This window comes from Crassostrea angulata, chromosome 10, assembly GCF_025612915.1.
Source record: "Crassostrea angulata isolate pt1a10 chromosome 10, ASM2561291v2, whole genome shotgun sequence".
In the NCBI taxonomy this organism is placed as follows: domain Eukaryota; kingdom Metazoa; phylum Mollusca; class Bivalvia; order Ostreida; family Ostreidae; genus Magallana; species Magallana angulata.
This window is the reverse complement of record NC_069120.1, coordinates 56085672-56112345: the sequence shown is the minus strand read 5'-3', so window position 1 is coordinate 56112345 and position 26674 is coordinate 56085672. Positions and strand designations below refer to the sequence as shown.

Here is a 26674-nt window from a genome sequence, read left to right as displayed (position 1 = left end):
TGTCTTTTCTCTCAGTCAACTTTTTTTTTCTTCGTCTTCCAACTTTTTGTCAAGAAAGATATTTGTTCTGATTGAAGTTTTTTTTTAATTCAACATTTGTCATTTTTTTCAATTAATGATCTAAAGAATTTAACGGGAAATCTATTCATTCTATACGTAATTTTTTTTTCATGATAAGTATATATTTGATGCAAACTCCCACTGACTTGGATCTGCCAAAGCATTTTTGCTATTGCAGGCTAATTTATTGGAAATAAAAGTAGATGTTTAATACATTACACAATAATTATTTATTGGGTTTAATTAAATTATAGTTTCTGAACATCTTCTCTTAAGTCTTATACCAAAATTTAGGTAGTTATAAGTTCTTAAATTTGACATTAACTAAACAATTATTAATATTAATAGAATTTAATTTCAACTACATCATTATATATTAACTTTTGCGTCTACAAATAACAATCATCATCGTGATAAATATCATTTCGACATAATAACAACAGGTTTTATTATGGCATAATCTTGTCGTTTAATTGTCATTTTATCTTACATTCATACATAGTAAAAATAATAAAACACATCAAATTGTTTGTTCCATAGAATTGGGAATGTTTAAGCATTTCAGAAAATTACAAAGTCTGAAATACTAAATGTAGAAAGAATTACACACAGAACAATCAGTAGTATTTTACAGCAGCGTAACATTTTGGTCTTTGATATTATGAAGGCAAATGAGCGTAAGTCAAAAACACAGCCACGTGTAATACGTTTACAGTATTAGACTTACACTCATTTGCCTTCATAATATCAAAGACCAAAATTGATTTTTTTCTATCTATCCATGATACCTTTGATATGATCAAATACCGACACCTAATTTTAGCAAATTTTTAAAGAGCACCGTATCAAAATTAAATATTCATGAAACATTGTAAAGATGTAATTTATCATACATATGTCCCATGGCTTCAAGGGAGGGCGACATACCAGAATATTTGCGCCGAGGTGACAGGAAAGCCCCGGAGTGTTATGTCGCCTGATGCCGCTTCAAGGGTTTTTTGGTTTTCCTGCGTATTTTGTCTTGGGAAGTATAGATCACCGGTCTGCTCAAGCGCGATTTTAACATATGGGTTTGTTTTCATGTGTATACACACCATAGATAAAAATGGTATTTGAGCCAATACACCCATATTTTGCTCCAACCATTGAATTATCAGAATAAGACAATCATTTTAACTTCTTTTTTACATTTTGACGTCACTGGGATGATAAACTTTTATATACCTAATTTCATTACGATCTTTACTTCAACCTTAATTTTAAAGCACTCTATAGAACTTCACTTTTAGCCCTAGAAACGGATAATACCGCATTTAGTCATATGCTCTCAACATCAATTATCATATCATCCTGTTCAATATTACCAATTATATTTTATCATTTGACATTATTTAAATTTATATTTAACATTTGAAAAAGTCAACATCTGGATTCTGTAAAATAAAGGCATTGTACAATATCTATGAAATAGCTAAATTATTATTGATTGTACATTTTCCAAATTTGTAAGATTTCGTCTTTTCCAAATACTTAGTATGAATCAAAGTTTTTTCTCGTAGTATTTAGTTTAATCGTGCCCAATATATATCCTTAAAAGTTAAGTAAAGATTAGTTATTCTTATCCCATAAATAAAGGGTTCATTTGCGTATTCATTTGTAAATTTACGAGTTAATTGCCATTCTGTTTACTCTAAAAATAAGATATTCCTGAGAGGCTTGTAAATTCTGAAACTGTTTTAGCCCTTGTTAGTGGTTTAATACTTATATCGTGCAACCGTCGGCATGTTAAACAATTTTTATATTCTTCGGTCTAGAATCCAAACTCCACTCGGTACAGTGGTAAAACTCCGATATTTGGATATTTACCAATGCTTTATATGGAAAAAGCTCAATGTAACATGTTGTGTATGTTTACAATTCCGTGTATGCACTATTCTTTATTCTGTTTCACGATTTTTCTTATATTTGGAAGATATCATCACTATATTAGCAACTTCTTTAGGTTTACTGAGTTTGTAAACTCATTGTTACTGTCTTTGTTTCATGATCATTTTTATTGTCTGTGCTCTTTAAAAAATAAATATATTCTAATTCATCGCCAAGCTTATCCGAAAACCAATCGCCGAAGCTTTCAAGCTTTGTTTTATTTCATTTTTTTATTATCTTATTTTTATTTATTATCTTATCTTATCAATGACTCATTCACGTTTTCCCCCCAAATTTTGTAACTCGCAGAAACCGCCAGAATTATGGTGAGTTTAAAATTTTCCTGTTATTTAGGTTAAAGTTGTTTTATTACACATGACAGAAATGTTCCCGTTATCAATTTTTTAAAGTTAAATTACATACCACCCAGACTTTATCTACGTTGATCATATAACATGCATGTACAAGTCTCTAATCAGTTATAAAACGATAACCTTATGTATACGCACTATCTACTTAAACTCAGACTTTATAGCCTATTATCAGTGGTATAGTTTACTTGTTGATGTGCTCTCAACCAGAATAGAAGCCAAAATCTTTTGGAGAACAGAAGGTAATATCAATATTTGCTTACTTTATTGAAATTTATATATACATCAAACTGAAATTCAATAAAAATAAAAAAAGCATAGTATTATCAGTTTTCGAAAATGCAATTCAATTAAAACACATTGTAATATCAAATTTCGAAAACGCATCTTTTGAAAAATGTAATCTATACTACTATATTAAAATAATAGACTCAAATTTTTGGTCTTTAATACCAAGAAATTGGAAGAATACTGTCTTTTGTTTTATATATTGTAAACATCATCGGTACTTGAAGATTACTATTTTGTTTTTATTATTTCTCAGTTAATCTTCGCTAATTAATAATCAACGAAAATTCCTCAAAAAATCCCGGAAATCACCTGGATTTTTTGGATTTACAATCTTGCGCTTGCGCAATACATTCACGCTAACGGGATCTTTAGTTTATGTTTCCACAATAACACATCTGCATGAATAAACTCAGAAATGATAATACAAACACGGGTAAATTTTCATTGGACTTTTGCTATATATTTTGTTCATATACATTTAATGATTTCTTATGAGAGAAAGTATAAAATAACAATTATACATTTCAACTAAGTACTTACTTTTGTCTTCGAGATGAAAAAAATTGATTACATGCAAAAAAGTTACATTATATTTGTTAGGAGAGTGAAGATAGAATATGTTTTATCGTAAAAATGAATAATGTCTTACGGACCCAGTTTTACAAAGAAAATACGTGTACGTTGGTGAAAAGGTGTTGAATTCTCCCATTCTACAGATTAAAATTTTTAGTTGAAAGGTATTTGCAGTCTCAAAAAGGTTTGTTGAGATGAATTTGACTGTTATTTTCAGGCAACTTCATTAACTTTCTCCAAAATTCTGCTATTTTCTGCTACATTACGGGCATAAGGGAGGCATTCTAACTGTGGTGAGGGCCTTTCCCGAGACACAGATTATTCAAACTAAGGAAAGTGTAGTGAAATTAATAGCATTATTGTAGGATTATAGCTTTGTTGTGTAAATGTCAATAATAAGGTGTGTCGATGTACCTATTTCGTAAATGTCCGATATGCAATGTCAACCCATGCACGCACGGGTCAAAGTCTAGTATTTTATAAAAATATATGTTCAAATAAGGTTAATAATGGCATTTTATTCATTGATGTCGACACACTACAATTGAGATATTCTATGAGCTTTTGAAAATAAAAGAAGGTTGATCTATTTCTAAAACATGTCAAAAATCGATATAGCCCGACTTTCACTTTAAGAATTGATGTATTCAAGATGTTATTAAAGTATTTACAGTGAGCATTGATCAAACAGAAGGTGAAACATTCTATATAAGATCTCTCTATAAAAAAACTCGTTTTTTAAAACAGTCAAATTTGTCGATAATCCAAAAAAACCCCACCCACCAATATATCTGTTCAAATGACTAAAAATTAAATAACTTTGCAGTCATTTATGGAATATATCTATACTTTTATATTAAAAAATAGACTTAAATTTTTGAACTTAAATACCGAGAAATCGGAAGAGTACTGTCTTTTGTTTTATATATTGTAAACATCATTGGTACTTGACGATTTCCAATTTGTTTTTATTTTTTCTCAACCAAGCTTCGATAATAAATCCTTTTAAAAATCCGGAAATCATCTGGATTTTTTGGACCTTATAGTCTTGTGCATGCACATAACATTCACGCTAAATTACGGGAGGCTCTTTCGTTTATTGTTCCATAATATCACATTTGCATGGACAAACTCAAAAAAACGATATTACAAATACGTGTCAATTTTCATTGAAAATTTGTAATATATTCTGTTCATCAAAGGAAATACGGGAGATGACTCTAAGTTAGTTTGCATTTAATATGAAAAATCTCGAGAGTTCCGAATGTCAACATGGTGTGCAAATTCGAAGTGAGTGAAAAAGTGTTGAATTCTTTATTAATATGAATTAGATTGTTATATAAAAGGTATTTGCAGTCTCAAAATGGTTTGTTATGAATATTCTGTTATTTTCAATGCCGCTTCATCAATTTTCTCCAAAATCGTTTCGGAGCGATTCTGCATTTTGTTTTGCTTCATTACAGGTATATGGGAGGCATTTTAACTGTGGTGAGGGCCTTTCCCGAGACACATTTAGATTATTATAAGTAAGCAGAGTGTATTGAAATTAATAACTTTATTGTAGACTTAAAGCTTGGTTATGTAAATGTCAACAATACGGTGTGTCGATGCTTCTATTTCATAAATGTCCGATATCATATGCAATGTCAACCTGTGCACGCACGGGTCAAAGTCTAGTATTATACATAAAGAAATAAAATGTCCGTATAAGGCAAAAACATATTTTTCTTATCGATTTTTTATCATCAATTTAAAGTTATTGACGTTTTCACAAATAACACATTCCAGTATTACCTACCATTCTAAGTATTTGTAAACAGTAGGCACTTTGCATTTCTTATCGTTAAACGATAGCTATTCTGAGTCAATTTAACAAGGAAAAACCCCACAGAAAACAAATCCAAACATGTTTTTGTAAAAATGATATGCTTATATACCTAACACTCTTTTCGTTTCCATTTACATTATCTATAAAATGTTTACATATTTTCTGTTAAAGTGATCAATTTTGATTGAAAATTCTTTATGTTAATCTTGTTTTTCTGTAGGACTCTCTCTCTTTTATTTTGTCCGTTGTTGCCGTCGTGTGTCGTCTCTCCTATGTTATCATTTAGATATATTCAGGTTGTTTTCCTGAAAACATCACGATTAGTTTAGTTTAACCAATATGGTAAAAGAAAACATAAAAATGATATAAATGGTCTTCATTCCCTATTGCTAATATTTTTTGGATAACTCTGAAAATGTAATTTAAATGCCTTTTCTATGTCTAGAAGTCAAATAATTGCTGTTAAATAAGTACGTTAATATGATAAGAATAGAAGCTTCTACCCAAATTGTGAATTGTACGGCCCTTGGATTTGTGACTATAGTGTGTCAGGTTGGAACATAGATCAAACCTAGAACATTTGGGAAATTAAATAAACTAGAGCAAAATTCGTTGCAAATCAACGAGTAGGTCTTCCGTTGCAGCTACGGGGCGACAAAAAAGATTTACGATCGACACTTTTTTAAAAGTAATGCAATGACTCAAAAAGATAATTTACAATTTGGTTGTGGAAACAATAATATGACGAAATATATAAAATTTAATCATGCGGGAGGTTTCACACATTTTAAGTCATCACATATCATTTTACATGTCGTTAAAACTCAGCCGGAATTACACATGTAAACAAACCAAGTTGTTCTGGACTTTAATTTTATTGTCACGTTATTGCTATTATGTCTAAAAAGTGTAAGCCAATGGACCATGTACATGTCATACTATGTATCAAACATTCTCAACATCATCAATGCACCGAAAAAACAGCAAAAACAAGATAATTCTAAAGCATTTTTGGCTAAAAAAATATCTACATGTATACTACTAGTACTAAATTCAAGGACTCTAATTTATTATGTTTTAATACAGGTAAATGGGATTGTCGAGAACTTTCAATTGCTCTAGATATTATATACATTCTAAGTAACTTAATTGCGCCAATCGATATTTTTTTCTACAAAGGATGTTAACAGAGGAACATAATAAGAATATATCTATGAGAGCGCACCGAGGTTTCTTTATGAATGCACACATAAGCTTTAGATTCGCCGGGGGAGGGGGGGGGGCTGAAAGGCAGAGTTGTATATAGCATAAATCGATTTTTTTTCACTTTAAACAATAATTGTAATATAAATTCAATAATTAAAAATAGAAATTAATCGTTGCATATCATATTCTTTTTTCAAAAATACTAATTGACGTGGCACTGTGGCGTTGTCAAACCAATGAATTTAGGAGTTTGAATCACATTTTAGTTGTAAAAAGTTTGTTTTGAATTGGGACAAAAAAGCGGTAAATTTTATTTCATTTTTCATTACAATACCAATAGTTAGACAGATATCAAATATCCATGTGATGATAGTAATATCTTGAGTATTTTAAAATAATTTTTTTAATGTTTTTGTGATTTTCATTTAAAAAATATTTCCAGTACCTAGTCAATAAAATAGAAGAAGTAATTGTTTCAAAAGATAGATCATTTCCTAAGACACTTTAAAAAAATACAACACCTCATATCATATATATTTTTACTAAAATTATTTGTGTATCTTCTTAATCTGTGAATGAATAATTTAGAAATTTTGTTAAAAATAGTAAAGAAGTGTAACAAAATGAATACAATATAAAAAATTTAAATGAAAAATGTTACAAATAATTGAAATAATTTTTCAAAAAATAATATGGTATGAAAGATCCACTTGTAAAAGTTATCTTTCCTAATTTTACGGACTGAATCACCATGGGACTTTTTCATGTCTAAAACATACTATTTTCAATACTTTGTTTGAAATGATGTTTTGCTGCATTTTTTGTTTAATTATTAGAATATAAATCAAAAGTATATGACTGAAAATTTCTGGTAATATATATAAATATATATATATAGCCTTCACACATTAAAAGAAATTTACTTACATATTTCAGCAAGTACTCTTTGCAAACTATTGTACAATGAAGGATCAATAATATGAGTTAATAAATTATTAAAGAAAAATTTATTCTAATAAAAAACTCACATAAATTTACACACAAATGCATGCAGTGGACAATACAACAGAAAAAAAGACAATACAAAAGAAAAATAGGAATTATAATAATACTTATATTCTGTACACAGTGCCGACGATGTTCTGATATATATTTTATATTAAGCTTGCATGCAACTACATGTTCTACAGACACAGACACAAAGAACACAAAAAGTACACCACACATAATACTTACATGGTGAACATCAAGTTGATACGCTATGGAATCACAAGCTTTTCAAACCAACATGATCGACATACTTACAAATTGTGTGTTTTTCCTCAACGATGTCACTAAACATGTAAAAATCTGCAATTGTATAATACATCTAAAAATTTATGGAACAAATTAAAAAACATGTATACATTAATAAATTCTACATATATTATTAAAATCAATGTTCAGAACAAGCCTTAACTATCAAAAAAGGTTTAGCAAAAGTGATCATAATTTTTCCAACTACAGTTTTGTTTTTTGTTACCCTAACATTGCCCTGCTCAATCTTTTCTCCTAAAACCATCTTTAAACCATCAGCACCACCCCTTTCAATAGCAAGTCTAAGATGGTCATAAGACAGTCCAGACAAGGCAATTTTTTAAAGCATGTAGGGAGATATGCATGAAGAGATGGGAGCTAGTGTAGCAATCAATTCATTAGTTTTACTCTTGCTCTCAATGGAAGAAATAATAAAGTCTACACCAAAACTGTGCTTCAGCATAATTTCATATGAAACTTTATGATGTAGAACCAAAGATTGTAAGGCCTTAACATCTTCCAATGCTGAATGGGCATTGAAAGCCGGTCCCATAGTATCTTGTACCAGTGTCTGTAGCTTATAGTAGTGTTGTTCTGGCAATATTTCTCTAAATACATGGACTGTCAACAAATCCAGCTATTGTTGATTTTAGTCCACTCTCTGGATACTGCATAACAGATCTCATTAGAATTACAGAATCAAATACCTTTCCGTTGTGACAAACTAGGATAGGATTTGGAAATTTTTTCAGCCATATATTAAACTCTGTCAAACAAGTCTGAATGTCAACTGATTTCACTTTTGTTTGTTGGTAAAACAATTGTCCACTAGCAACATGGAGACCTGTAACTGCGGTTGCTTTGGCAGAAATGGAGAATTTGGGAAGAACATACCTATTAAAGGTTTCTTCTTCAAATATGCAAGCAAGCTCTGTTATTTCTGCTGATCACATATGAAATAAATTAATTACAATGTAGTATACGAGCTATGCTTCCTTGAATTAAATTTTAACAATAAATGATATATAAAAAGCAATGTTACTTAAAGCAAACTGTTCACATGTGCTGATAAAATTATGTTTTACTGTAAGTGCCCAATAACAATAAAATACATGTATTATTTTAATGCAATGAACATATAAATATAAGTAAAATATGTCTGCATGATTCATTCATGAAATGTCATTCCCATTGTTAAAACAAATGATTGTTCAAACCTAGTCCAGTTGTTTCCAAGTCAAAATTAAGAAGGTTTGAGTCTGTATGGGTAGGCACTGAAACAGGTTTGGAAGCAGGAGTGCAATCTGGGATTTCTTCTATTACAGCAAGACAATCCAACACCTGATTCATAGGTTGTTCCTTCTTTTATTTCTGAAGTTGATATCTATTGATAAAATTTTACAATGTGAGTTAATTTGACATTGCTAATGGATCGTTTTAAATATAACAATGTTAATTGATTGTAAAAAAGATATTAAATCTTTACACTTAACAAGAAAAAATAAGAACAATTCAACTTACTTGGCTTGATTTCAATTTCTTTAGTTCATGTCTTCGTCTCTTGCACTCAACAGTGCTTTGTCGCAATTTTCTTTTTCTCTCTTTAGAGAAACACTCCTTTTCATGTACATTTGTGTGCATCCCTGGCGAGAGCATCAAAGTATCGTAAACCTGATGAAAAATAAAATTAAATATACAGAGAGCAATAATTACATTTCATATACATATTACATGCATACATTTCTTATTTTGTAACTAGCTGTTATAATGATATATACTATAGTAATTATTCTATGTAACATCTGATATACCTTTCCAATTGTCAGATGTCCAATATTCTGATGTGCAACAGCAGCTGCTACTCTAAAGGATGTGCTCTCAGATCCACTGTAATATAATGCATTCGGATTTTTGCAGGCCACTATTTTGTTGAAGTTTTCATATGCCTGAGTGCTTCCAATATTGGAAAGTTTACTTGCATTTTTAGCTAAATCACTGAACAGATGCTGTAAATCTTTGAGTAAATCCACCCCAGAAAGATATTTTCCATATGGAAAATTTATGGGTTTATAATTGTCTGGGTCCTGTAGATATTTACACCACTTTTTTTCACATTTCTTGTGGTTTTCAAATACATGGAGAGGAATAACTCTAAATTTCTCTTTAAAGTGTCTGTGTCTTCGTTGGATTTCACAGCATACGAAAAACATTTTAGAAAATGTTGAATGGGTTTTGGACCTAGAAGAGGATACTTTTTCTCCTTCTTGATGTCATATAGTTTACTTGCCAGATTTTTTTTGTATGATTAAAATCCGAAATTTTTTGAACATTTGGATCAAATGACATTTTTGCCTTGGCTAAGGTTGTTGAGTCATTATCCATTATAAGATGTTTTAAATGGAAGTCACGCGCTTTTAAGTCATGCAACATTTCTAAAGCCATATCTGGTTCCATTGCTTTTGAGGATTTTTCCCAATTTCTTCTACTATCATGTTTATTCAGTTCTGCTGATACTGGTGCTTTATCACAGAATCTGTATTTTAAAGAAATCAATTTATCAGTACATGTTTTTATCTGATTACATCTAAATTCAAGAGAGAGAGAGAGAGAGAGAGAGAGAGGGGGGGGGAGAAGAGAAGAGAGCACACTAAAAGCCCTACCTGCATTTCTTGCACCGAACAGCATATGAAAGAATTTTTCCTGTCTTCTCTCCAATCATACTCGCATGCCCTTCAAAAGCAACAACACATTGTCTTATTGCTATATTTCAATACCAGTAAATCCAACAGTATACATGTACATGTATTTCCTACTTACAAGACTGTTTATTATCTCCCCTTAAGGGAACTACTTTGTTTTAAATACAAAAACTGCTATACTGTTAGGTTTTATGTAGCATTGGGATGCTTGAATAATTATGCAAAATATAAAAATGAATGATGGATGTTACCTGACAAACTTGCATAGTTTCGACCGCTACCTCTGGTCTGCCATCCAGCATCAAAGGACACGGAAAATTTTTCAGCATTTTGTGATCTATGATGAAATTTGTATCAATTTATAAATAATCTTTAACCTATCAAGTCACTGAAAAAATATTATATGTTGAAATACATCAGTAAAAAACATTTCTACTGAATCTTTTTTTCTCCTCGGCAAGGGCTTCATTACAAGTCTCATTTGCAACAGCTTCAAAAATATTGCCAACCTCCCTCTCTCGTCTCTTAAAAGTTACAGAAGTTACAGTGGGAATATTCAAAGCAGCAAGGAAATTGTTAACGGTCATTACTCCAAGTCTACAAAATACCACAGCTGCAATGGAAATAAATTTTTTTTCAAGATTTGATATTAGAAATCCATTATTAATTTTCTTTCATGTTTTATAATTTAACAATTATCTATCAATCAATAGAGTTAATATAATGCCTGCGCCCAATTTTGTATTATTATCCCATGTATTTTGACCATGTCTCTTGCCAATAGGTACATTATTAATTTCATTGCAATTATTGCAATGAATTTTAAGGAGGCTGCCTATAATAAAAGAAATGTTCAACAACTTGTGTATTTTGAAATTGTAAGTTATCTACCCTCTCTTATAATTTTAAAGATTGATATATTTTAAATTAAATGACATATGGTCATCTATTCAGATAATTATAAATAGAAGGAAAACTAATTAATGTCTTAGATATCTAGGCCATATCTGGTTTCTCCAACACAGGATGAAAGTTTTAGCTCTGTAGAGCAATTATTGCAGCCTTCATCTAATTTTGCAGCCAAAACACTCAACTCTACAATCCTGCGACCTCCAAGAGCCCCCTCCTCTTCTTCCTCATCCTCATCTTTTTCGCTTTCAATCTATGATTGACATGCATCATAGTTGTCATCAAAGCAATCATCTGCTATGATATAAATCAATATTCAGTCAGATCGAATTTCAGTTGGCCATTTAATTCATTTTTGTGTCTATCATAATACTCAGTAATTGCAAAAATCATGTTGCATTCAAAAGTAGTTAATTTACCTGGTGACAAAGACTGGATATGTTCTTGTTGACCATCTACATCATCATGTAGTTCCAAGTATTTAGGTTTTAGACCTAGACAGAATTTTAGCAAAATGTAAATTTCATGGTTTTCTCTGAATGTATCAAATGTTATAATAAACTAATGCAATGTTCTTTGTGCCTAAAATTATTTAAAATTTCAAACTTATTTAATATACAAATCATACCTCTGCTATAACAATGTTCTTTACTTATATTCTCAAGCTGTCCATCCGTAATGTCACCTAAAGTTAGTAAACACACATTTCTGTTTGCCGACTCCGTGGGCGTGTCCATATTTCATTGCCGTCTTGTTGCTCTCAATTTAACTTTGTTCTTTTTTTTTCGTAATCAATATCTCCCTTTCAAAAACGTTTTAAAGATTAAGATCTCTTTCAATAGTTTTCTTCCTCTTTTTTAAAAGAGCTGTACCTATACAATTCGTCCCCGACAAAAACAACCGTTCCCGGAAATACGTTCTACGTATTTTTTTGTGTACTGCGTCATCAAAAACTGATGTAGTGCAAGACCTTAAAGTATCAAACATGCGCACAAAATTTGCTGTTTTTAACATTATGAAAAGAATATCCAAATGTGTACGGGGGAGGGGGGGGGGTGAAATGAAACTTTCTAACCCAAGAGTGGGAGATTCTCTTCCATTATCTTCATCTATAAAATCTTATAAACAATTTTTTGGGGAGGGAATCCGTTGGTTGTAAAAACGGCATGGTTTAGCAATATTGTTATTTTCTCCTATATTTTCACATTTTTAACAATATGAAAAGAATATCCTAATGTGTAAGGAACGGGTGAAACGAAGACGTTCTAACCCAAGGGTGGGAGATTATCTTCTATAATCTTTACCTATAATTCTTATGAAAAAAATGTTTTTGGGGAGAATCTGTGGGTTGTAGAATCAGTAAGGTTTGCAATATTTCAATTTTCTCCTATTTCACATTCTGCTTATCACACGGAATCAAATCGCATTTCGTAAAGTTTCATTGAAGACTGCGTTTGAGGAATATTCACCCAAACACATTGTGTTAATCTCTGAGAGCAACTGCAAGAAATGACAGAAGCCCTGATATAATGAAAACATACAATCCTGAGTCCAAAACGTTAATGTGAAACTAAACATCGTACACATTAGCCGAATAGACTCCGTAACATAATCTTTAAGATCTTATTTTTTAATAATATCAACCTACGACGTAATTTGGAGCATTCACACGCGCGGGTGAAACAGAAGCTTTGATGACACGATTCACAAAGCGTCGATGAGCGATTGAATTAAGTGAGGGGCTGATGTAAAGAAGACTGGTACGCAATATAATAGTATTAAAAATCACAACTAATAAGCTCACCTTATCTAACCGCTTATCCAATTTCAACCAAATTTGGCACAAGGCATCCTTATGGGAGGGCAAATATTAATTGCAGAAATAAAAGTCCAATCTGTATTCAAAGCGGAGAAAACCTTGAAACTGTAGAAAAAGGGGGGTGCATTTTAAAAAATCTTCTTCTCAAGAACTACTGAGTCCAATTCAACGTAGTTTAGCATAAATTATTCTTATAGGAAGGAAAATATAAATTGCAAAAATTTAGTGAAAATTCTGTTTCAAATCTGAGTTATTACGAAAATAATAATAAAGAAAAGGCGTGTTACAATCAGTTTAATAGCTTCGGGTCCGGCATCCGGTTAAATGGGTAGGCAAGACTTGGCCTGGGCAAAAAAAAAAGATTGGCAGTTATTAATCTATATATTTGATGGACCTGTATATTTGTATTCGCTGTAAATATTGCTGCAAAATAATGCGTATTTGGAATTGACGATTGCCGATCTGCCCCGGCTTTTATTTTGCCACGGCCCGGGTTAGCATACCCATTTTACCAAGACTCGTATTCCATACTTCTAAAACGAGGTTCTTTGTTTAAAGCAGCCATGACATTATACGAAAAAGGGTCGATCTGACTATGATGAATTTGCTTGTTGTGCAACAGTTCGCGTATGAAGGGAAATTTTTGAAACATGCAAAATATATTGGTGCCGATTTTGAGAAGTAAATTGCGGCTAAATATTTCAATGCGTTGACAGTTTTCACACATAACGTTGGTGTTAGCTTGTTTGATTTTCGTTTCGTTTTCATTATTTATGCTTTATAACCTGGGAACTATCGTCTGTATTTCGTGATTTTTACGTATCAAATCAAACAGAGACTTCGATAAATCAAACAGTTAACTGTTTACCTGCGCAAATGAAGCAAAATCTGATGTATCAAAAAAGTACTGAAATATAATTCATTCTATCGGTAATTCGGCATTATCTTTTGCGTAATGGTATATTAATGCAATAGGTTTTGTTAAGATACTCGGCATTTTCTCGAGTTAATTCAGTTGAAATAGAGTTTGATACCGCTGACGGAAATATGTAGGTATATATACATGTATATATACGATTCATTTCGAAAAAATAAATTGTGTTCTTTATTTGTTATAGTGCATGTCTCTTGTGTTTAATTATTTACAATTTCTATTTACTAACCATATTTGAGTGTTAAGCTTCGAATATAAGCAAGATACAGAGATTCTATGTTTGTACACAGATCTTAAAAACTAAAGATTAAAAAAGTAAAAAAAATAGTCAATATTTTTAAAGAAAATTTTCAAAGTCTGTTCTTCCAGAAACCAACTTTAATAACTTATTGTATTGTAAACTTAACCTTTTTTCGTCATTAAGGTCTTCCGTTTCCAACGGAAGACCTTGTACTGATTCTGTTGGAAATTCTTCATTATTATTTTTCTTCTTCTTTTTCTTCTAGACGTTTCTTTAAACTGTAATATCTCAATTGTTTGTCATTAGATTTTATTCAAATTTTCAGGGTTTATTGTAAATGACAATAGCTTACTATAGCAAAAAACATGGTGAAATCGCTACTTCCGGTCTTGAGTTATTCCCCTTTGAATATTTTTTTAATGGGTCTCGTGTACCTGCAAAGGCTCCGAGTAGATCCGTAGCAAGTAGTTTTCATTAACAAATCTTTAATGTAGACATCTTGAACGTTGTCCTCCTAGTTTTACATGTTTGATTAACACACGTATACTGCTTAAAAAATTACATCGAAATTTATGTTTCAAAAAATGTTAAATTTTGCTTATATCTTTGCTCAATAACTTTTTAGCTGTAAATATTTTCTAGACACATATAGAATAAAAGTTGTGCAGAATATTAAGAGCTTTCATTTGATACCATAAAAAAGGGGCTAGCCCCTAAAATGAGGGGTCTAGATCCCTTAAAAGTCTTTGCTTCATAACTCTTAAACGGTAAATTTTTCGATATGGGCGTCGCTGCAAAATATGTTGTTTGTGACTTTATTTATCTCATAAAACTGTTTTTGTGTTCGAGTATTGCATAATATGAGGGTAAAAAGTAATACGTCTTGACCAGTACTCGCGGCAATTTGGCCAAGTTAACGAATCTCTCCCTCGCCCGCGGCCGAGAAAATCGGTCACCATGGTCGCGGCTGGGCTACCTAGCGGTCAGCGGTTATCTAATACACGAGAGTTGCGTCTCTCATATATGAGTTTATTTAGTCGCGAACTCAAAAATTGTTTTAGTTTTGATTACACATAAAAGTTTATGGACTAAAAGATTGGATGTCAATTAAGAAATCGTTCAGTTAATTAATAAAAGCAATGTCATTCTCAATCTAAAGCAATATCAGACATAGATCAGTTGTGGGTTTTAAGTTTAAAATAAAGAACTTCTGTTTGATAGAATATGGTCATTATACTGCAAACTTTTCAAATCTTCCTGGGTTCTGAGCTGTGCGTGTCTGTGCGTTGTACCTTTACGTAATCTATCCTTCGTCCACGGCCGAGAAGATCAGCCACGGCTGCACTACTAGCGGTAAGCGGTTATCTAATACACAGGATTCGCACACCGCGACGCACACTTAGATGAAGATGAACGTGTTTGAGTTTATATAGCCGTAAATACAAGAACTGTTTTAATTTTATATTATAAAAGTTTGTCCATCTTGTATTTATTTAATTAAACATTTGAGTGTAACTGAATATTAATGAAAGATATTACTCCAAATCGGAAACATAGTCAGACATAAATTAATGGTTGGTTTGTATATCTAAAAATTTTTAATCCCCCCCCCCCCAAAAAAAAAATATTTAAAACCGCGAGTGGACAAGTGATCTGCGGTCGGCTCGTGTTCTTCTACATGTACCTTATCACGCGTTCATGTTTCATATTTTGCACGGATAGAACTATATTTTATTATGTTTTCAACTATTATATAGATTAATGACGAAAATAAATGAATTTATTTTACTTGTACAGTTGATTAAGCATTGATTTAATTATACGATAGCGTACAAGGTAGTTTAAAAATCAAATCAAATTATGATCAAAGTTCCATGTTACATGTTTGCGGTAGGTGCTAGCACGATAAAAGAATGTCCTGAATTGTCCTGAATTAAGGCATTTGATGATTATTTAAAAGAATATTCACATGAGTTTTAAACAACTTAAGATTAGATTCTATCAGTCACATATTAATCACTCTGTAGTTTTTCTACATGGTTGTTCGTTTCAGTGTGGAAGCGAACTCAGTGCTGCGTTCCCCCCTCCTCCCGCCCCTCTGACAAGTGCTCGCGCTGGATTTTTTTTAAATTAGCGAAAAGATATCCAGATCTGTCGAAAATCATTTTTGGTGACTTCTTCTTATGTGTAACATTTTCTCCCCAACGTGTTGCATTTTCCCACCCGTGTGTTTATTCGGTCAGTCTGTGTTAAATCATTCGCCACGTGCAACCGAAGATCTTGTGTCGCTTCAGCGCACACAACTCAGAACATATGTAATTGAGTAACAGTTGGAAGGGTTCTTTTATAAACAATAAGACTATTATTCAAAAACAATCATCTTCACATTAAAGATGTGAAATCGTAACCTAAGAATGTGGCTAATAAATTAACCTGTTGAACACGCTAAACCTTTATGGTTATGAACATAATAATTCATAATATATTATAATTAAAAGTTTGAAGACAAAGAAAATTTTGTAATTGGGAAATACGACTACATTAAGCAATGCAGTCGATCACCATAGAAATCATCAAAGTATTGCAACTGTCGACGGAGTTCTTATTTCTTTGAAAGACCATGATAATTCACTTGACTTGCAGACTATAATATAGCGACATATCTGTCTCCCAAAAATATATGCGTTTCTCAAAGTTACACTTAAGTGAGATAGATGTGCGTTATTGGGAATTTTATTTATTGCTAATTGTATGAAAATTGATTTAAAAAAAAACAAATTTTATTTGAAGTTGTGTATTATGAGGTTGTAATGCAACTTAATTTACTTACAAGGTTAGCTACAGCCAGTGGAATATAGGTGGATTTTATGTGAACAATGAATACCCAATATATTAAAATACAAGATAAATAGTTTCCAAAACTATAATGCTATTATGCTTGTGTATATGAAGGTTGCACCCTCATTTGTATGGCTGTAGGTGAGGAGGTATAAGTGTATCGAGTTACATACAATGTTTGACTGCACATACGGATTCCGGACCATGGCTACAGACGATACCAATGATAGTCTTTTAATACATCAATGCGCAGTTTGATATAGAAACTGACCAGTTTCATAACTTCTTCGAATTTCTCTAACACGGACTGTTTAATTCCTTCCCAGAATTCCAATTTACGCAAGCGCAATTGAAGTTTTTTTTAAATTTAATTAGTCAACCCAATGACATAAAAATAAGGATTTTGCATATCATTACATCGTTGAGAGAAGTAATATTCATTTCTGTAAATAAGGTTATTTAATTCACATTACATAGCGGTGTTTCTATGAAACAGCACCATCTGGTGTAAAATTTAGATGCTTGCTTTTGCATAAATTCTCCTGCTCCTCTTTTTTTAGCGGATTATATATTATTTTAAATGTCCAAATCTATTCGTATCATTAAATAATATCAGACGACACACATTTCCCTGTAGGAAATCTCAAAGATGCCATCAATTTTGACAAATTACTAAATTTTGTCAGCACGTAACAATTTTAAACTTGCAAATAGTCTTCAAAAATTAAGAAAGATTTAAATAAACAACTTATCTTAGAGAAAAGGTTACGTGTTTTGTAGGCGGGTTAGGTTTTTAAAAAAAAAACTGCAATTCCTGACATGAATCATGAGTACATACTGTTTATAACAATGCTTGCTACCCTTTGAAAATTTAACTCGCCATTAAACATCTCACTTTTTATAGAATTTTTGAAACGATTACATAGACTGTGTTCGACAAATAGTTTTCCAAAAACATTTTCTTCCTGTCTTGTTCAAAACACATTTTATATACAGGTTTTCAATCACGACACGTTTTTATAACAAAAGCGGAACTGAAAGTTTAGTCATTATAATCGTTTGACACCATATCACATATATTTTTAACCCGCAGCAACAACGGAAGACCTACTCGTGGCTTTGCCACGAGCTCTGCTCTAGTTGTTACTCCTACTGTACATGTGATCCTTGACTGTGTTTGTGTACATTTGTATAAACTGATTTTGAACCTCAAATACCAGTGAACTGGTCTTGAGTGAAAAAAAGAATTAAAAATCTTAGGCCATTTTTTTTTTCCATTTTAAATGCTGAATAGGAAATACCAAGTTAAAAATCTTAAGCTGAATGTTATAAACTCATGTGAACAAAATATGACTCAAACCTAGGCGAACTGTGAGCTCTGTATCTTGCTTATAATTCTACAATTGACGCTGAAATTTTGGTTGAACATTAGAAATTCTTTATGAATAAGAGTATGATAAATACTTGTACAAACAAAATAAAAGAATGATATTCTGTATATACCTACTATCTGGGGCACCCTCTTTATACAATAAATCATGTGAAATCTACATCAATTTTGATAGTTTTTCAGACACGAATATATATTAACGACATCTTTAAAACAGTTTCCATAGTTCTGACACATTTCTGATGCGGGGATAAAGTAATTATTGCTATTCCTAAGAAAATATCACAGCGGAAAATTATCCTGGTTTGTACGCGAGGTAAATAACAGTCAATTAATTTATAATGGAGAAGACAAATTAAATTTTTGAATGTTTTTAATTTGAGGAATTGAGCACATTGAGGTACAATTTTCTTTTTCACATCTATACATGTAGGATTTTTTAAATAAAAAAACATTTTATAACTATTATATTTTTTTTAAAAAATACAATAACTAATAAGTAGTTGATGAAAAAAATGTACCTATATGCTTTCATATATTTTGATCGCTTTACAAAGTGTGGGGGGGGGGGGGCAGAACGAAAATATAGGGAATTGGAAGTTAACAATGGGCCTCTTGTTTTTCATATTACATTCAATTGATTCATTTATCATAATGATCCATGTTTAAATACGCATTGATGCTCTGCGAGATACCAAGCACAATTTGATATATTTTAATTATTTAACAATCGATTGCCTTCTCGGAAGATGCTGAAAAATTATTTTTATGTTTGGCACTCTATACCATTTGTGGATAATTTCTGACGGTTTTCTGTGCGCTTTCATGGCATCATAACACGATAATTCATCTAACTGCGTTAAACAGATATTTGGACATCATGCAATTTTTTGCATTGGCTGTCAGTGATACTGGCATAATTACGTACGATGAGTGTGTGGATTATTAAACACTACCAATGTTACAGATCTTAATGAGGACTTTTTTTTGGAGACTCATCTATTATTTCGGTGAATCTACAACATTCGTGTAAATTATTTTAAACATTCCGTGTGTACATGTATTCAAACCGATATATTTACATTCTACTGTGTTTTTCCATTAAATTCTGTGATGTTTAAATGCCTCTAAATGCAACACCTATTCACTGCGTATGAATTTACATGTAATTTACATAAGTAGTTCTCAAACAGTGATTTCTATGTAATCGGTTAAAAAATGTATTTCATAAATGTTGTCAAAACACCATGTTTTATAATTATTCAACAAAACAGTTGACTTTATTGTTAAAAGCAACATTTCAATAGTTATTTGTCATGGATTATATTTTCATGCTCGTCGATCTCATCTCAACGGTCTCTGTGAAAACCAGTTTAAACCGGTATTACAAATCAGCTGTTCTTGCTGTTACTAATTTACTCCCTCCGTGGTCTTCACTTTATATCGATTTATTTCAGTAAACAATTGATTTCTTCAGTAAGGGAATGTAAATATAAGCATTAAATGATTTATTTTTGACGTCGTCGTGTCAATAACTGCCGTCAGGTGAGCAGACAAATTATCATAACGCGCTAACGCGCGTTATTCAATTTGTCTGCTCACCTGACGGCAGTTATTGACACGACGACGTCAAAAATAAATCATTCAATGCTATAAGGCTACCTGCAGCTAACCGATTGGCGCACTAAGCTATGCTAGATGAATTTAGTGAGATACATACATGTAGTATGACACACACGCAAGCCAAGGATTTATCATTTTATTTAATTTAACAAATTTGAAATGATACAGAATTCATTATTTTAAAAAAAAAATCCACAGCCAACGTCTTGCAGGATGTACATAAAATGTAAACAAACTTAAAATTAATGCAAAAATCGAATATATTAGAATTTTTGAGAGTAATTAGAGCAGAGCTCGTGGCAAAGCCACGAGTAGGTCTTCCGTTGTTGCTGCGGGTTGAAAATATACCTATGTGATATGGTGTCAAACGATTATAATGTTCTGCTTTTGTTATAAAAACGTGTTGTAATTGAAAGCCTGTATATAAAACGTGTTTTGAAAAAGAAAGGAAGAAAATGTTTTAGGAAAACTATTTGTCGAACACAGTTTGTGTAATCGTTTCAAAAATTCTTTGAAAAATGAGATGTTTAATGGCGAGTTAAATTTTCAAAAGGGTAGCAAGCATTGTTATAATATACGAGTAGACTTGGACATTAAAAAATAATATATAATCAGATAAAAAAAAGATCAGCGGGAGAATTTATGCAAAAGCGAGCGTCTAAATTTTACACCAGACGGTGCTGTTTCATAGAGACACCGCTATGTAACGTGAATTAAATAACCTTATTTACAGAAATGAATATGACTTCTCTCGACGATGTAATAATGTGCAAAATCCTTATTTTTATGCCAGTGGATTGACTAATTAAATTGAAAAAAACTTCAATTGCGCTTGCGTAAATTGGAATTCTGGGAAGGAATTAGACAGTCCGTGTTAGAGAAATTCGAAGAAGTTATGAAACTGGTTAGTTTCTAGATCAAACTGCGCATTGATGTATTAAAAGACTATCATGGGTATCGTCAGTAGCCACGGTCCGGAATCCGTATGTGCAGTCATACACTGTATGTACATCGATACACCATAACCTCCTCACCTACAGCCATACAAATGAGGGTGCAACCTTTATATACACCTGCATAGTATTATAGTTCTGGAAACTATTTATCTTGTATTTTAATATATTGGGTATTCATTATTCACCTAAAATTAGTATTTCACTGGCTGTAGGTAACCTTGTAAGTAAATTAAGTTGCATTACAACCCCATAATACACAACTTCAATTAAAAGGTTTTTTTTTTATCAACTTTCATACAATTAGCAATAAATAAAATCCCCAATAACGCACTTTAGTGTAACTTTGAGAAGCGCATATATTTTTAGGTGGCAGATATGTCGCTATATTATAGTCTGCAAGTCAAGTGAACTATCATGGTCTTTTAAAGAAATAAGAAATCTGTCGACACATGCAGTACTTTGATGATTTCTATGGCGATCGACTGCATTGCATAATGTAGTCGTATTTCCCAAGAACAAAATTTCCTTTGACTTCCAACATTCAATTATAATATATTATGAATTATTCTGTTCATAACTATAGAAGTTTAGCGTGTTCAACAGGTTAATTTATTAGCCACATTCTCAGGTTACGATTTCACATCTTTAATGTGAAGATGATTGCCTTCGAATAATAGTCTTATTGTTTATAAAAGCACCCTTCCAACTGTTACTCAATTACATGTGTTCTGAGTTGTGTGCGCTAAAGCGACACAAGATTTTCGGTCGCACGAAATTGAATTAACACAGACTGACCGAATAGCAAACGGGTGGGAAGTGAAAAACGTTGAGTAGAAAATGTTACACATAAGAAGAAGTTACCAAAAATGATTTTCGACAGATCTGGAAATCTTTTCGCCAATTTAAAAAAAATCCAGCGCCAGCACTTGTCAGCGGGGCGGGAGGAGGGGGGACGCAGCAATGAGTTCGCTTCCACACTAAAACAAACAACCATGTATAAGAAAAACTACAGAGTGATTAATATGTGACCGATAGAATCTAATCTTAAGTTGTTTAAAACTCATGTGAATATTCTTTAAAATAATCATCAAATGCCTCAATTCAGGACAATTGAGGACCTTCTTTTATCGTGCTAGCACCTACCGCAAACATGTAACATGGAACTTTGATTATAATTTGATTTTGATTTTTAAACTACCTTGTACGTTATCGTTTAATTAAATCAATGCTTAATCAACTGTACAAGTAAAATAAATTTATCTTTTCATCTTAAACCTATATAATAGTTGTAAACATAATAAAATATAGTTCTGTCCGTGCAAAATATGAAACATGAACGCGTGATAAGATACATGTAGAAGAACACGAGCCGACCGTGGATCACTTGTCCACTCGCGCTGGATCTCCTCGGTCATGTGCGAGGGATAAACATCATTTAATATTTGGGGGGGGGGATTTAAAAATAATTTAGATATACAAACCAACCATTAATTTATGTCTGACGATTGTTCCGATTTGGAGTAATATCGTTCATTAATATTCATTTACACTCAAATGTTTAATTTAATAACATAAAATTAAAACAGTTCTTGTATTTACGGCTATATAAACTCAAACACGTTCATATTCATCTGAGTGTGTATTAGATAACCGCTTACCGCTAGGTAGTGCAGCCGTGGCTGATCTCCTCGGCCGTGGACGAAGGATAGATTACATTAAGGTACAACGCACAGACACGCACAGCTCAGAACCCAGGAAGATTTTAAAAGTTTGCAGTATAATGACTATATTCTATCAATTAGAAGTTCTTTATTTTAAACTTAAAATCCACAATTGATCTATGTCTGATATTGCTTTAGTAGAGAATGACATTGCTTTTATTAATTAACTGAACAATTTCTTAATTGATACTCAATCGTTTAGTCCATAAACTTTTATGTGTAATCAAAACTAAAACAATTCTTGAGTTCGCAGCTAAATAAACTCATATATGAGAGACGCAACTCTCGTGTATTAAATAACCGCTGACCGCTAGGTAGCCCAGCCGCGACCATGGTGACCGATTTTCTCGAAATGCATTTCATAATGTTTATATGATACTTATGAAAAAAAATTAATGCTATATGTGGGTGTAGCAGGCAGGAATCTAAAATAAAATTTTACCGGGATGTCACACAAATATTTTCTTTTTAAGAAACTTTTAAACTGAATCAACTTAAATTCTTTTAAGATACAAAATGCTAAGACAGCCGAAGGAATGTGGCTCTTTGCTAATATTACATGTGTTTAATTTCTTATGAACAAATCAATTCCTTTGGATACTCCCCTTCTTTGATATTAACAAAGGCAAAAGTCTGATCCAAAAATATAATTATAGAAAAAAGGATCGAAGAATTGAACAATTTATTATAATTAGCATAACTTACACATTTGCCCTAGTGCAAATAAAAAAATAGCAATAATACGTACCGCTTGCAGGTATCGGTATTTAACTTAATTGTAAAAAATATTTGATTTTGTAACGTGTCACGTTTTTAAGCGTGTACCATATTGGAAAGATGTGCAAAAAGAGGAAAATGTCCATTGTTTACATGATCATTTCAAACAGTCAAACACCTGAAGGTGTGAACCCTTCACACCTGCAGGGTGGTATGTGTGTATATACCTGACTGAAGCCATGATTGTTTAATTAGTGACACCAATCAGTTTCATTTCCTGTTTATATAAGATCGACTGGCAAAATTAATGTTGAAATAAAAAACCCAGGTTTAAACTGTGTTTTTAATGTGAGTTTTAACTACATGTAAAATTATGTATTTTCATTTACACTTCGGGATGGATGTTTACGAACTCACCTTGGGTAAGAACTCCTTTTAAAGAATTACAAAACAATACCACTTATTTTATAACAAAATACTCGAAATTGAAAAAAACAATACAAATGAAAAAATATATACAGTACCCCGGACCTTTTATGATAGGAGGACCTTTTCTTATACGGGCCGGACCCTTTTAGAGCACAGGCGGACCTTAAATGTTAACATTTATGGTCCGCCCCGGACCATTTTACAGGGCGGACCTTAAATTATACGACACCGGCGAGGGAGAGTTTCGTTAACTTGGCCAAATTGCCGCGAGTACTGGTCAACACGTATTACTTTTTACCCTCATATTATGCAATACCCGAACACAAAAACAGTTTTATGAGATCAATAAAGTCACAAACAACATTTCTTGCAGTGACGCCCATATCGAAAAATTTACCGTTTTAGAGTTATGAAGCTAAGACTTTTAAGGGATCTAGACCCGTTTTAATGGTATCAAATGAAAGCTCTTAATATTCTGCGTAACTTTTGTTCAATATGTGTCTAGAAAAAATTTACAACTAAAAAGTTATTGAGCAAAGATTTAAGCAAAATTTACAACTTTTCGAAACATCAATTTTGATGTAATTTTTTAAGAAGTACTAGTATACGTGGGTTAATCAAACATGTAAAACTAGGAGGACAACGTTCAAGATGTCTACATTTATGATTGGTAAATCAAAATTACTTGCTACGGATCAACTCGGAGCCTTTGCAGGTACACGAGACCCACTAAACAAATATTCAAAGGGGAATAACTCAAAACAGTACAAGGTCTTCCGTTAGAAACGGAAGACCTTAATAATTTAGAAGTCAATATCTGACATAAGGTACAAACATGCGTATTTGTGTATAAGATAACTGCAAATCTCTAGTCGATCCACGCTCGATGGCTCTCCCCGGCTATATACGAGGGATGAGTTACGCAAACATATACACAAAGCATTCGGGAAAGAGTGGATTTTGAAAGCCATTGTAGTTATTAAATGCTTAATAGTTTTTATTTATTTCATTTGCTTAATTGCTTTTAAATGTATTGTTAGGTTTTTATTTACAAATTGTAAAAACTTAACAACAGAAAAATAAATATATCATAACGAGTGTCAAAAAAGCACGGAACAGAATAAAAACCTTATTTTGGTAAATTATCCAAAAAGCATCCAAGGTAGTAGAGAGTAATGTTTTCTTGTGACTTTATTTTAATTTACGTACAATTGAATAATCAATTATTTGCCAAATAAAAGCAGGTACTGGTCTCCAAGTCTAGCTTTTTACTTTCATATTACATAATACCGGAACAAAATAACATTTTCATGAGATTATATAGCTGCAGGTCTGAAGCTCCCGGTCTGAAAAAAATCAAATGGACGACCATGGAGCTACAGTGTCTCCTATAGTAAAAAAAACTGAGCACAACAAATTGCGCTAGTTTTGGACTGATTAACCTTATTTTCAAACTTATTCTGTGAAACCAATTAACACCATTAAATTCTTCATTCAATTAACTGCTGATATCGGTACTTAACTTGCCTCAAACTTTCTCTTAAACACGCTTACCGATCTCGAAAATTGAAGTATGTTAAATTCACGTTACATTTTTAAATGTCAACAAACTGCACCACTTCACTTAACAGGGCTGGTGATGGAGTTTAAAAGAATATCAGCGGCAAGTAAAGTAATGATGTCTGTAGTAAAATGTCCTAGGAGGATTTTTTTTGTAATCAAATATTTGTATAGAATATGTTCGGAAATTAGGCTAATCAGTCCAAAGCCAGCGCAATTTTTTGTGCGCCGTAAATTGCAGTTTTTAACTATGGGAGGCACTGTAGCTCCCAGGTCGTCAATCCGATTTTTTTCAGACCGGGAGCTACAGACCTGCAGCTAGAGATTATAAAGATCACAAAGAACAACTTTGTCTGCGACTGCTATATCGAAATTTGATCATTTTCGAGTTTTAAAGCAAATACTTTTCAAAATATTTAGATCCCTTAATATAGGAGCCAGTCCCTTTTGTGTGGTATCAAACGGAAGCCCTTGATATATTGAACAATCTTTGTTATATATTTGATTACAAAAGGTTTTAAATTGAAAAATTACGGAACAAAGGCCTGAGTAACATTTTACAGTGTTCAAAACACTAATTTCGATTTAGTTTTTTAAATGTTTAATAAGGAAAATAAAAAAAAAACCGTAAGAATAACGTTCAAAGTATCCATATTAAAAAAATGCAAAAACTCGCTACAGATCGTCTCGGGTCCTTTGTTCGGGATGGAGTACCCATCAAATATTTATAAAGGGGAATAACTCGCATCGGGATGTAGCAATTTGATATCATTTTGTGTGGTGGGAACGTACTAGTATTTACAATATGCTTCAACAATTTGAATGTAATTAGTTGAAAATTATGCGAGATATTAAACCTCTAGAAAGAATAACAATAATGAAGAATATTCATCAGAATCAGTATAAGGTCTTCCTATGGAATCGAAAGACCTTAATGATATCTAATAGGCAAGCTTGGAACATGGTAATATTTCTTCCAAAATTGTAATATTAATAACGTTTTGCCCAGTCAGGTGTTTTGTGTGGGTTGTTTTCTTTTTTTGGGGGGGGGGGGTTGGGTTTGGGGGAAGGGGATGGGAGGGGTGGGGGTGGTGTAATGACTCAAATAGCATATATTCAAGATAAATTATTACAGATACACATCCAGCAAGAACTTAAAGCATATATACATTGTTTGAGTGAGCACGGAGATTCATAACAAAATTCTGAAATTTCAAACTCCATACCCTAGATATTTAGTCGGGCTCTGCTGAAAGCAGAGTCCTGGCTGTAGGCAGGCAAATCGGC

The 26674-nt window shown here is 32.1% G+C and overlaps 1 protein-coding gene and 2 long non-coding RNA genes across 5 annotated transcripts in view; 1 reads left to right on the top strand and 2 right to left on the bottom strand.

The window, feature by feature from the left end:
• Positions 1 to 26674, top strand: part of LOC128167988 (uncharacterized) — a 64153-nt gene that overhangs the window by 2527 nt on the left and 34952 nt on the right. The gene's annotated exons all lie outside the window — the stretch shown is intronic.
• LOC128167989 (uncharacterized) lies at positions 8795 to 10574 on the bottom strand. The gene is made up of 5 exons (XR_008241280.1): positions 10502 to 10574; positions 10212 to 10281; positions 9363 to 10084; positions 9073 to 9222; positions 8795 to 8935 (listed from the first exon to the last, which is right to left on the bottom strand). It is a non-coding gene; the product is annotated as an uncharacterized LOC128167989 (long non-coding RNA).
• Positions 10713 to 12057, bottom strand: LOC128167991 (uncharacterized). Its single transcript, XR_008241281.1, has 3 exons — positions 11788 to 12057; positions 11579 to 11653; positions 10713 to 11453 (listed from the first exon to the last, which is right to left on the bottom strand). It is a non-coding gene; the product is annotated as an uncharacterized LOC128167991 (long non-coding RNA).